Here is a 14,436-nt window from a genome sequence, read left to right as displayed (position 1 = left end):
GCTGACATGTGGCCAGGGGAAATGGTTATTCACCAGTTTATGTCAACCTTCCAGGCTCCTCCAGCAAACACATTAATAGGATACAAAGTGCAAGGGGAAGCCCTCACCACATCCTATTTTACAGACGATCGGGGGGGAAGAGAATTGATTCACCAGTTTGTTCTGGTAAAGTTCCAGGTTCTCCCAATTTCTCCTCCAAATCTCTTTAAGGCTTCCCCTTTAACACGAAGAAACAAACAAAGGCCGTCAGAGGCTTCTGGCCTCCCTCTCCTGGACTGATTGCCAACCCCTGAGTCATTATCATGGCAGAGCACATCTCCTAAACCTTTGCTTCTGCCCTCTGGGGATGGAATGTGGAAGTGTATCTTGGTAGTGCGTTGCCTAACTGTGTGCTAACACTAAAATTACACAAGTGTGTGTGAGAGACTGTGCCTTGTTACGATTGTTTTGACCAGATGCAGTGAATGCTATCAAACGCAGTGTAAAATACTGTTCATTTCTTAGTATAGTTTAAAAACACTACAAACATCCTGTCAGTGTTCACTTAAACCAAGTTCTCACAATAAAGAACTAATGAATACTCAAGGAGAAAAATGTGTAGATTCATGCATAGAGTGTTTATTTCGCCTTAGCAGAAGGCAGGAATCGTGGTCACAGGCAGGCAGTGGTCATACACAGGTAGACAAACAGGCAGGTGAATCAAAACTAGGACTGAAGGCTATAACTGGTTCTCACAAACGAGCTAGGAACAAGCTTAGTAGAGTCAAAATGAACAATACCTCACAAAGGCACAAACAGAATGAACTGAACTAAATAAGGAGCTGATGAGACCAGGTGAGTAACTAACACAGGTGAAATCAATGAACAAAAATGAAAGACAGGGCTACGTTCAAGAACACAACGAAACAGAACACAAGGCTGACTAAGAAAATAAATACTGCAAACATCAAAGCAGTGACACGCTCCTGCAGGTTCATGCTCTACAACATCTGTAGTGTACAACCCTACCTCACACAGGAATTGGTGCTGGTCCAAATCCAGGCACTTGTCATCTCTCGTCTGGACTACTGCAACTCACTGTTGGCTGGGCTCTCCGCTTGTGCCATCAAACCCCTGCAACTTATCCAGAACGCTGCAGCCTGCCTGGTTTTCAACCTTCCCAAGTTCTCTCATGTCACCCCGCTCCTCCGCATACTCCACTGGCTTCCAGTCGAAGCTCACATCCACTACAAGACCATGGTGCTTATCTACGGAACAGCAGGAGGAACTGCCCCTCCCTACCTTTAGGCTATGCTCAAACCCCACACCCCAACCCGAGCACTCCGTTCTGCCACCTCAGGTCTCTTGGCCCTCCCACCCCTACGGGAGGGCAGCTCAACCCAGTCCAAGCTCTTCTCTGTCCTGGCACCCCAATGGTGGAACCAGCTTCCCCCTGAAGCTAGGACAGCAGAGTCTCTGCCCTTCTTCCGAAAACATCTGAAACCCCACCTCTTCAAACAGTATTTCAAATAATCCTCCTCCTCACCTCAACCCTTCTAGCTCTGACTCTACTGATAGCTACATTATTGAGGAAAAATGTACTTTCTATGCCTGTGATATGTGGTTGCTAAATGACTAAAATGTAAATAACCTAGGTGTTATTAGGTTATATTCAACTACAGTGGTTACACTCATTACACAGGCAGCCCAATTCTGATCTTTATTTTCACAAATTGGTCTTTACCGATCAGATCATAATTTGACAAAAGATCAGAATTGGGCTGTCTGTGTAAACGCAGCCTTATTGCCAAAAGATTTTATCTGATTGGTCAAAAGACCAGTTGTGGCAAAAAGATCAGAACTGGGCTGCCTGTGTAAACCAACACAACAATTTTAGCTCAATGTTTGAGGGGGTTGAATAGTTGCCTGTCGACTCACCTTTAATTGAATACTCTATAGATTGCACACACGTTCAGTCTGAATCTGCCATCCTAGATCATCTCTAACAAATCTAACCAATCAGAGTGTCAAAGTTGATAACTCATCATGTAGGCTGGCTCTGGCCCAACCCATCAGTTTCTGATAACGGTCAGAATGTGTTCACATTCTAGAAATCGTAGGGGAGGGAGGTAAATCCAGATTTATCTTGGAGAAGAAACGTCAGTTAGGTCGGAGCGATGTGGATAGGTTGAATAGGCATTTGCTCTCGACTCCTTTTCTACCACTAGATGGCATCATTGAGACATGTTTATACACTCATAGTTGGGTGTGCTGAGAGAGCCAAAGGAAGACGGCAAATGTTCTTAAATAGATTCAACGCTAGTGCATTTATTTTCGATAGCAGTTTGGGGGGGGATTTGTAACAACAGCCCTTTATTAACTGTGTGATCATTTAAGAGGGGAAACAGCCTGTTTTCTTAGGGTACCTGAATTTGAGATATTGAGGGTATAGAGTTTAAATTCGCCTCTTTACATGTGAAAATGATTTCGTGCCTATGTTTGTGAAAGTGTGTTTGTGTTGGCCTTGTGTGTGGGAGCTAATCTTTATGAATTGATTATATAAGCTGTGATATCCAGTGCAGCAAGGGATACTGTTGGCATCCAGATGGTATTTATCTTTGGCTTAATTAACACAGTTTCAGTTATGAAAAGGATCAAACGACTGAAGTCACAGTTGCCATGCCTCTTTTTTGATACACTGCATTCAGTGGTGTAAGGTACTTAAGAACTACTTAAGTCATTTTTGAGGGTATCTGTACTTTACTTTACTATTTATATTTTTTACAACTTTTACTTTTACTTCACGACATTCCTAAATAAAATAATGTACTTTTTACTGCATACATTTCCCCTGACACCTAAAAGTACTCGTTATATTTTGAATGCTTAGCAAGACAGGAAATGGTCCAATTCACACACTTATCCAGAGGACATCCCAGGTCATCCCTTCTGCCTCTGATCTGGCACACTCACTAAACACATGTGCTTCGTTATTAAATGAAGTCTGAGTGTTGGAGTGGGCCCCTGGCTATCCGTAAATTTAAAAAGCAGGAAAGTTGTGCCGTCTTGTTTGCTAAATATGAGCAGATTGAAATTATTTAACTTTTGATACTTAAGTATATTTTCGCAATTACATGTACTTGTTATACTTAAGTATATTTAAAATCAAATACTTTTAGACTTTTACTAAAGTCATATTTTACTGGGTGACTTTCACTTTTACTTGAGTAATTTTCTACTAAGGTATCTTTTGATTTTACTCAAGTATGAAAATTGGGTACTTTTCCCAACACAGACTGCGTTAAGCTGGGCCTGGGGGGTAGCTAGAGTGGTGTTTGTGTGTGATGGCGGAACAGAGTGAGCATAATAAGCAGAATCCTGCTTTAGGCCCCGTCTCCACGTGAACCAGGGTGCCAGGGCTTTCCCATGAGCCAAGCCAGGTGTTCTTTGCATTAATGAATGGACGGTAATTAAGAAACGGTTGAATTATGGTGTAAAGCTCTAATTATAAAATGCAAGAAAGTGCTGCTAATTGTGATTATGATAATAACCCCGCTCCGAGCAGAATCTTAAGCAAATTTCTCAGATCCTGACCAAGGTTGGCCCCAGCTAATCTTTTCACTGTCAGCAACATGAAAAACAGTGTTATCAGAATTCGAACAGTGTGTGTGTGCGTGCGTGCGTGGAGTGTGTGTTTGTGTGTATATGCACTTGTGCAGTGACAGCAATGAGGTGAACCCTGAATGCAACTTTTCTTATGGTTGTTTGGAGAAAGTTTCAGGGTCTCCACCATATAAGTAAACTGTACATAGCCCATCTGTAAAAAGCCCATCTATCTACCTACCTCATCCCTACCTCATCCCCATGCTTATTTATTTATCTTGCTCCTTTGCACCCCAGTATCTCTACTTGCACATTCATCTTCTGCACATCTACCATTCCAGTGTTTAATTGCTATATTGTAATTACTTTGCCACCATGGCCTATTTATTGCCTTAACTTACCTCATTTGCTCTCACTGTATATAGACTTTTTGTTTTCTTTTGTTCTACTGTATTATTGACTATGTTTTGTTTATTCCATGTGTAACTCTGTTGTTGTATGTGTCGAATTGCTTTGCTTTATCTTGGCCAGGTCGCAGTTGCAAATGAGAACTTGTTCTCAACTAGCCTACCTGGTTAAATAAAGGTGAAATGAATAAATATAAATAAAAAATGTGAATAACACACGGCCCCAAATGGGGTTGCATTGTGGGCCTTGATCCCAAGGTCATAGGGTCAGTAAGAGGTGAAGAGAGGCTAGTGCTTATGAACACTTTATGGAGTTCCTCCTTCTTTTCAAAGGACATGTGGCCCTTTAAGCAAAGGGAAGCTAGCGGTAATTGAAAACTGGTCAAAAATGTGCTGTCTGACCCCGCCCCAAGTGCAAAGTGCTTTTCACTCTGTAATGATCAGCCACCCCAACCCCCATGGGTAGAAGGAAAGAAAGTTTATTTGGAAAATATTTGATTATGCAGTATATTTCCTTCCTTTTCCCTTGTAGCCTACTTCAACAAGTGTAATAAAAAAAGGTTCATATTTAATCATTCTCAATATACTGTACTTGTCATTTCCATTGAAAAACATACCATCTACTGTGACCTCCTAAATTATTTGCACCCTAGGTATATGAACAAAAAAGGCTGAGAAAAAATCTCATTGTTGTTTATCAGCTTGATTGTACACACAAAATATCATATTAATCTAACTTTTAATTGAGTTAAAATAGTATTTTTTTGTGTATCGTCATCAAAAAAGAATTTTATTCAAAAACATGCATGTAACAATTATTGACACCCCTACATTTAGTACTTTGTACACCCTCCCTTTGCCAAGATAACAACTCTGAGTCGTCTCCAAGAATGTTTGATGAGGTGGTAGAACACACCCTCCCTTTGCCAAGATAACAGCTCTGAGTCGTCTCCTAGAATGTTTGATGGGGTGGGAGAACACACCCTCCCTTTGCCAAGATAACAGCTCTGAGTCGTCTCCTAGAATGTTTGATGAGGTGGGAGAACACACCCTCCCTTTGCCAAGATAACAGCTCTGAGTCGTCTCCTAGAATGTTTGATGGGGTGGGAGAACACACCCTGCCTTTGCCAAGATAACAGCTCTGAGTCGTCTCCTAGAATGTTTGATGAGGTGGGAGAACACACCCTCCCTTTGCCAAGATAACAGCTCTGAGTCGTCTCCTAGAATGTTTGATGAGGTGGTAGAACACACCCTCCCTTTGCCAAGATAACAGCTCTGAGTCGTCTCCTAGAATGTTTGATGGGGTGGGAGAACACACCCTCCCTTTGCCAAGATAACAGCTCTGAGTCGTCTCCTAGAATGTTTGATGAGGTGGTAGAACACACCCTCCCTTTGCCAAGATAACAGCTCTGAGTCGTCTCCTAGAATGTTTGATGAGGTGGTAGAACACACCCTCCCTTTGCCAAGATAACAGCTCTGAGTCGTCTCCTAGAATGTTTGATGAGGTGGTAGAACACACCCTCCCTTTGCCAAGATAACAGCTCTGAGTCGTCTCCTAGAATGTTTGATGGGGTGGGAGAACACACCCTCCCTTTGCCAAGATAACAGCTCTGAGTCGTCTCCTAGAATGTTTGATGGGGTGGGAGAACACACCCTCCCTTTGCCAAGATAACAGCTCTGAGTCGTCTCCTAGAATGTTTGATGAGGTGGTAGAACACACCCTCCCTTTGCCAAGATAACAGCTCTGAGTCGTCTCCTAGAATGTTTGATGAGGTGGTAGAACACACCCTCCCTTTGCCAAGATAACAGCTCTGAGTCGTCTCCTAGAATGTTTGATGAGGTGGGAGAACACACAGGAAGGGATTTAAGACCATTCCTCCATACAGAACCTCTCCAGATCTTGGTCCTCGGTTGTGGACTCTCCTCTTCAGCTCATCCCACAGGTTTTCAATAGGGTTTAGCTCAGGGGACTAGGACGGCCATTGCAAAAGCTTCATTCTCTGGTGAGTGAATGATTTTCATCTGGATTTGGAGGTTTGCTTTGGATCGTTGTCCTGCTGGAAGATCAAACGACGACCCAGTTTTAGCCTCCTGGCAGAGGCAGACAGGGTTTGGCCTAAAATCTCCTGGTACTTGATGGAGTCCATGATGCCATGTATCCTAACAAGGTTCCCAGGGCCCTTAGAAGTGAAACAGCTCCACAACATCACAGATCCACCACCATGCTTCACAGTGGGGATTAGGTTATATTCTGCATGACCATGGCTCTTTTTACGCCAAACCCACCTCTGGTGTTTGTTGCCAAAAAGCTATTTTAGTCTCATCAGACCATAAAACCTGGTTCCAATCAAAGTTCCAATGACATTTAGTAAACTCCAGGCACTAACATTTGTGGTTTGGTGACATCAGAGGCTTTCTTCTGGCAACCCTTCCAAATAACCTGTTGGCGTGGAGGTGGCGTCTAATTGTAGTTTTGGAGACTTGGTGACCCCGAGATGTAACCAACTTCTGCAATTCTCCAACTGTGATCCTTGGAGACTTCATCAAAGCTCCCAGTTCTTTTACATTTGTTTGTTATTGCCCTAATATTGCCCTAATAGTGAAGTTATTGCCCTAATATTGCCCTAATAGTGAAGTTATTGCCCTAATAGTGAAGATTTATATTTTCAGACATGTAGCTTTCTTTTTATAGTCTTTGCCTGATTTGTGAAGGTCAACAACCTTTTGTCTCATTGCATTTATGTGTTCTCTGGCCTTTCCCATGTTGATGGATGGCTAAGGGAGTTTAACCTGTGTGTCGCCTCATATTTATACCCCAGTGAAACAGGAAGTCATTGATGATCACTTAGAGGACAATTCCACCCCAAAACAGCATCATATGATGCAAAATGCATCATATGGGGATGATTTCTGTATTTTGAAAGTTACATATCTTGAAAACTTGAGTGCTGACAAGCAAAACATTTTGGGACTATGTCAACAATGGCAACTGCTCGGCCTCCGACCGCAAGGCACTACAGAGGGTAGTGCATACGGCCCAGTACATCACCCGGGCCAAGCTGCCTGCTATCCGGGACCTCTATACCAGGCGGTGTCAGAGGAAGGCCCTAAAAATTGTCAAAGACTCCAGCCACCCTAGTCATAGACTGTTCCCTCTGCTACCGCACGGCAAGTGGTACCAGAGTGGCAAGTCTCGGTCCAAGAGGCTTCTAAACAGCTTCTACCCCCAAGTCAAAAGACTCCTGAACATCTAATCAAATGGCTACCCAGACTATTTGCATTGCCCCCCCACCCCACTCTTCTACGCTGCTGCTACTCTCTGTTATTATCCATGCATAGTCACATAGTGCATAGTTTTCCTTTAAGAGTTCCCAAAGACTCAGATGAATTTTAAAAAGTTACATTTTTAACTTTATTATACAATACATCAATTATAATTTCTAGGGGTGCATGTTTTTGAATAAAATTATTATTTCTTGATGACGATTATTAATATATTTTTTTACTCAATTAAAGGTTAGATTTATATGATATTTTGAGTGTAAGATCAAGCCGATAAACAACAATTACATTTTTTCACAGCTTTTTTGGTTCATATTTACCTAGGGTGCCAATAATTCAGACGGGCACTGTATTTAGCAACAAGCTATTTTGTTATCCGTTATAAGAAGAAAATAAATGTTTGTTTTAAAAGCAAACTATGCTTATCATAACATGTTTTAACCTAGGGCCTATAGGAAGAACAAAATATGTCATTTTTTCTGGTAGTTTACGGCATGACCTGCTACATAGTATATTTTATAGGTATACTTATAAAAATGTCAGTAGCCAGTAAAAAAAATATGGAGGCTTTAGTTAATGAGCAACAAATTGCAGCACAGCAAATAACAGCACTGGAGTCATAGGAGGGCTGGCATCTACAACGTGAAAAAAAAAAGAATGAAGTGAGTGAGTGAGTGAAAAAAGAGCGTTAGACGGGCGTGCCAAGTTGGCTAGGAATCCCGGCGATATGCTTTACCCATAATCCTTCACCCCAACTCTCGTTGCATCCTTTCTCAAATTACAAACAACCTTTGTGCACACCAATCTCCCTTGCATTCCAATTAGCACAAATACAATATCAACAGCACTTTCTACATTGACAGCAACACCTCAAACACTTTCCTTCCCTAGCTCTGGACCAATCACTCACACATGCACATGTCACCATGCACACACGCACGCGCGCGCGCGCACACACACACACACACACACACAAAGTTCATCCTGCAGATGGTACTTTTAAAACAATTCACTTTTGACTAACAGATGTAGGATCTTAATTTGAGTCAGTTTGCTACAGCAGGAAAATAATCCTGCAGCAACAGAAAATGTGAATGTGAATTATTGGACATATTTGTAGGGGTTGATATATTTTCTTAAGGGAAAATCAAGTCTAAAATTTCGACGTGGAAATTACAAACTTCAGTAGCCTTTTAAACCTCAAATAATACACTACAAGTTTACCTGCAATACGGTGATCAAATTAAGATCCTGCATCTGCACAGAGAGACTCACAGGAGAGGGTAAGAGAGAATGGGAGGAGAATGGAGGCAATGGAGGGCATAGCCTGAATTTTAATCAAACGTCGAGCAGAAACGGAGCAGTGGCGAGGAAGGTGACAGGTCTACATTTTGCTCCATCGCTATCTGCTACTTTTGTTCCATGGCTATTGTGTAAAGATACAGTTCTAGAGAAGCTAGCTATAAGGCATGCGCCACGGGCAAGATCATAGACTCTGTTCATGGTGAAAAGTTGTAGCTCATTGCCTTGCATTGAGCCCACAGCTCTGAGTCAGTTTACATGTTGCCAATTTGCCAATTTTCTAAAAGAATTGGAAGTGGATCCAGAAACAGGGGGAGGATCTGCTATGGTAAAGTGACTTGGCCAAGATGTAGACTATAAGAGAAATACTGAGATGTGGCAATACAGAACACTGGTTAATATCCAACTGTTGCTTTTATGATATTCGTCTTTTACCGCACACCCATAGGAGTTTGATGTCAAAGGACTACACCCCCCCCCCAAAAAAAATGAAGGAAGTTCCATAGATGTAGGATCTTAATTTGATCACCCTGTTTCAGGAGAACTTGTAAAACGTATAGTGTGTTTGAGGTTTGAAAAAGCTTCTGAATTTTGTAATTTCCACTTTGAAATTCCACTCTCCCTTCCGAAAAATGTATCAAGGCAGTTCATGCAACTTCCATTGAATCAGGTCCCTTTTTCCCACGTTGCCTATAGAGGGGTTGTCTGATAACGTCCCAAAAACGATGGGCGCACTTCAAAGGGGCAGAAGGCTGTGTGTTGTGATTCTGGATGGCCAGATAGCCATCAATAATGACAAGAAACTTCCATGTGGTGAATCTCAAGTTACTAATTTCAGCTTGTTTGATCTTGTTCTTGATACCATGTCTTGGTTTGAGGTGTTTTGTCTGATGTCAAATTGATGCTAATATGGCAAAACATTTGCTAGCTAATAATATCTATGGGCTAAAAAAACGTTAGCTGACATGGGCTAGTTGATCTGGACATTTCTGACAAGTTATAAATAGCTCTAAGGTATACAATGACTAACATGACAACAGGAACTGATGATACACTGCCCACTTTCAAAATTGTACCTTGTGCGTTCTACTATTACAACTTTCAGGAGTAAGTTTAAAGCCAGGCTGAGTTCCTTTTTTGGGACGGGGGCCCGCGCCCCACGTGCCCCCCCTGCCGTCCCCACAGTTTGGGAGCCCCTGGAATAGAGGGGTGCCAGTTTTTGGAGGGACAAACTATGTCTATTGGGTCTGATGTGTCTGTTCACTGGAGACAAAATGAGGGATGTATGAATCCCTATACAGACTAAAAATCTAGGCAATGGCGATTTTAGAACTTCTCACATCAATAGCCTACTATAACTATAGGTATAAACCTAATTTGAAGAGGTAGGGCCTTTTTAATCTGAGAAAAAATATGTTTTGAGACTGTAGGCTATACGTTTAAATAATATCTATCCTACAAACATTAGCCTAAGTGCAATAAAAGTAGGGCTAATTATGAGAGCAATTACGTTTTTAGGCTACATTTAGGCTGTAGGAGCTAATATTATTATCAAATCCTGTGGCAATTTTTCTTTCAATTGTATTAGGAGATTTTGTAAAAAGATCCTCCAAAAATGTGCCTGTAAAAGTATAGGTTAGTCCCTATAGTTTCATGTCCAATATTAACCACAGTTTACAATACAAAACACTATAGACTAGTCGAGCAAGGGATTAGGGGGATTTTCAGAATCGAGTGCTATAGGCTAAATAGATTCTTAAATTTGAATTTTTGCTCATTGGAACTTGAACTAAACATGTTATTTTATTTCGATATTTTGCATAGATATGCATTATCGAAGAGGTTTGAATTTTTTGACAATCGAAGTTGCTTGTATTTCTACAAATCCAGACTTTGAAGAACAGCAAAGAGAGTGAACGAATAGGCTGCTGCATCATGCTGAGCGTGAGTCACGGTGGACACGATCATTTGACGCTACAAAGAGCGTGACCTCGGCAATAAGGGCTTCCTTCCTCCGTCCGGATATGACTTGTGCTGGTAATAAGAGGATGAATCCTGTAAGGCTACCCTCCCTCAAAATCTAGATGAAATAGCCCTACTTTAAAATAATTGGGACAGATTTTGCGTGTTTCCTTTTGGATATAGGGCCTGTACTGTATGTAAGCCTATATGGGACATGGATTAACGAATAAATAGGTTTAGATAATATCTCGGCAACATGCTCTCGATTAAAATGCGTGAATTCCAATAAAAAAAATATATAAAGAATAGTCCAATTTCCATATCCCTTTTTCGTGATTTCTCTATTGCTTTTGAAAGCAGCACATTCAAATTGTTTTCAACTCATCATCTAATAACCAAATCGACTGACATTTGTATCTAATTAAATTGATAGGCCTATATAAAAATGTGTTTATTTATGCAGGAAATATTGGGCACATTATATGCCTATAGGCTATAAATGGCACAGATTGGCATGTAACATAATTGTTGTAACCTATCTGTAAGAAAAGGTCAAAACATCGCAGCATGACAATATTCATCATTTTGAACATTATGCAATACACTTTTATTGGGCATTTTGCCACTAACAGGAATGATAGGAGTTGGATTATGTCGATGTCCGTGTTTTTAGACAGTGTGTTTGTGCCATGCAGTTTAGGTTGCCACCCACTGCAGACGTTTATTGATGTTGTCTGTCGACTCGAATCTTTGCCAATTTACTCCCATTTATGGAGCAAGATGTGAGAGGAAACTGGGAGGGAAAGCATTGGAGGTACTTATTTCATATTTTTTTGCCCTCGTGAACATAAGTAGTGAGTTAAGTCTAAAATTTAGGCTATTCATAGTCTACTTGAAAAGACTGTTAAGCCATTCTGCACGAGACAATGTGCATGAATTCGCGCATTATCCACCCAAAAAGAGATAACATATAGCCTATATATTTAGAGTAACCCAATTAAAGTATTTAGGCTACTTCCATTGATACAATGTAGCGGCGTTTTATTTAGCCTTTTATCCCAAATGTAAAACTGACCCATTGGGATATTTTTTTCTTTCCATCTACTTTTTCTTAATATTACAATGTTTAACCTACCATTATTAGGCTTAACCTATTAGCCTATTGAAATCAGAAGGCTTATTGTTTATGGAAAGTTAGCTTTCATCAAAATGCATGGTTTCGTCTGTCGTATTTTATGCACTCATTTGACCTGTTTCAGCCTACTTTCCCACCTCGTGGTGATCCACTGATTCATATTGAACACAAGGGCGGTAAAGCCATTAAAAATGTAGGACAAAACACACATCATGACAAGAGAGACACTACCACACTACATAAAGAGAGACCTAAGGCAACAACACAGCATGGCAACAACACAACATGACAACAACATGGTAGCAGCACACACAGTGCAAACGTTGTTAGGCATAGACAAGAGTAGAAAGGGAAAAAGAGAGACAACAATACATCAGGTGAAGCAGCCACAAGTGTCAATAAGAGTGTCCATGAGTCTTTGAATGTAGAGATGGAGATAAAATTGTCCAGTTTAATGTTTTTTTGCAGCACCTTCCAGTCACTAGCTGCAGCGAATTGAAAAGAGGAGCGACCCAGAGATCTGTGTGCTTTAGGGACCTTTAACAGAATGTGACTGGCAAAATGGGTGTTGGATGAGGGTGGAAGTAGGTATCTCAGATAGAGGGGGAGTGATGCCTAAAAGGGTTTTATATATAAGCATCAACCAGTGGGTCTTGTGTCGGGTATACAGAGATGGCCAGTTTACAGAGGAGTATAGAGTGCAGTGATGTGTCCTATAAGGAGCATTGGTGGCAAATCTGAAGGCCGAATGGTAAAGAACATCTAGCCACTCGAGAGCACCCTTACCTGCCGATCTATAAATTATGTCTCTGTAATCTAGCATGGGTAGGATGGTCATCCGAATCAGGGTTAGTTTGGCAGCTGGGGTGAAAGAGGAGCGATTACGATAGAGGAAACCAAGTCTAGATTTAACTTTAGCCTGCAGCTTGGATATGTGTCAAGAGAAGTCAGTGTACCATCTAGCTGTACTCCCAAGTACTTGTATGAGTTGACTACCACAAGCTCTAAACCCCAGAGGTACAGTACTTCTGTATATATTGTGTAGTAATTACACTGTTGGGGAGAGGGGCATTGTTCTTACCGAACCACTTGACCTTTGTTTTGGAGGTGTTCAGAACAAGGTTGCGGGCAGAGAAAGCTTGCTGGACACTAAGAAAGCTTTGTTGTAGAGCGTTTAATGCAAAATCCGGGAAGGGGCCAGCTGAGTATAAGACTATCATCTGCATATAAACGGCTGAGAGAGCTTCCTACTGCCTGAGCTACTGTATGTTGTTGATGTAAATTGAGAAGAGCGTGGTTGATGACAGGCAGTGGCTGAGACAGCAGATGTTCTGACTTTATACACTGTTAGCAAACCAGGCCAAAGACCCCTCGGAGACACCAATAATCCTTAGCCGACCTACAAGAATAGAATGGTAAATTGGGGAAAGCTGAACTTAATGCAAATACTCTGCAATGTCGCAGCACAATTGACCAATCGAAGCTCACTATAGCTTCCAGCCCCTACTGGATTGGTTGTTGACACCTAGCACTATCTACCTAGCATGCCTGCTAGCTTGATAGCACCCACATGAGGGCGACGCTAGTGTAGCTATACAAATGAACACTGATAGTGAAAATCCCCTGCCAGACGTTATCTGTAGGCCTGTAGGCCTGTAGGCCTATGTGTTCGTAAGCCAGCCTACTCCCCGCTCCTTGTTTTCTTGTCATGTTCAGGGGATATCTAATTGTCAGAGATTTTTCTTGCATTCAGTGTTGTAGGCCAGCCATTAGTAAATCCATCCGGGAAACCTATGTTATAGATGCCTGCCCATATATACAATTTTATCAGCTATTTTGAAAAGCTATTTAAGTGAATATTTTCTGTTTTGTGTTCTGTTGATCATTGTAGATTATTATTTTTTAGGGTGTTGCTATTAAAATGTACTTTTGTTTTTACCTTCCAGATTCATCATATAATATGGCTTTATATTTCCATTCTCGTGTTGGCTCCTATCCATGGATCATATTGTCCGGAGTAGACTGTCTTTCCAGAACCCAAAGCCATACAGCCATTGGGTTCTCATTTGAACAATTGACCACAGCGGGGCCAATGCGTAGCCTACAACTGTCCTGACGCTCTGTCTAACTGTTAATAATCATTGCATATAATATGGTTTTGGAAACCTCAGAAACTGTACTTTCATATTGCCCCCCAAGATAATTTGACAAATACAAAAGATACTATAATTGTACACCAGATTCCCACTGAGATGTTTTGCGCTGCACTTTCTGAGCTAATGGAAACACGGGAGGGAACACAAAAAATAACATTGGCTCGAAGCTGTGTTTCACAAAAAAACTTTGGTAATCTGTGGTAAAACAGTTAACGGTAAGTGTATATTTTGTATTTGTAAAGTTCTTTTTGGTTGATAATTAAGTTGAGTGTTCAAGGCTTCCAAAACCGTATTGCAATCAAGGATCAATTGTTTCTAGATAGAGAGTTTCACACTTGACCAAATCACAATCAAAAGGGATGTGGAATAACTCCAATTTAGCATTGGACTCAGAAAGGCAAGCGTAGACTCAAAGAATATTGTGCATGGCACATGTGTAAGGCAGCAGTCATTTCCCTGAAGTTCGGATGAGGTCGCATGTTTGAAATTGCATGCATGCATGCTTGAAATTTTAGCCGGCATCCTGCATTAAATTAAACACCATCTTGCAAGACAAATATTACAAATCATAGATCATGAAAGTTGATAAGTAAGATTGTCTCTCCCTTCG

Source organism: Salmo trutta, chromosome 36 (assembly GCF_901001165.1).
Source record: "Salmo trutta chromosome 36, fSalTru1.1, whole genome shotgun sequence".
In the NCBI taxonomy this organism is placed as follows: domain Eukaryota; kingdom Metazoa; phylum Chordata; class Actinopteri; order Salmoniformes; family Salmonidae; genus Salmo; species Salmo trutta.
Note: the sequence above shows the minus strand (reverse complement) of the source record.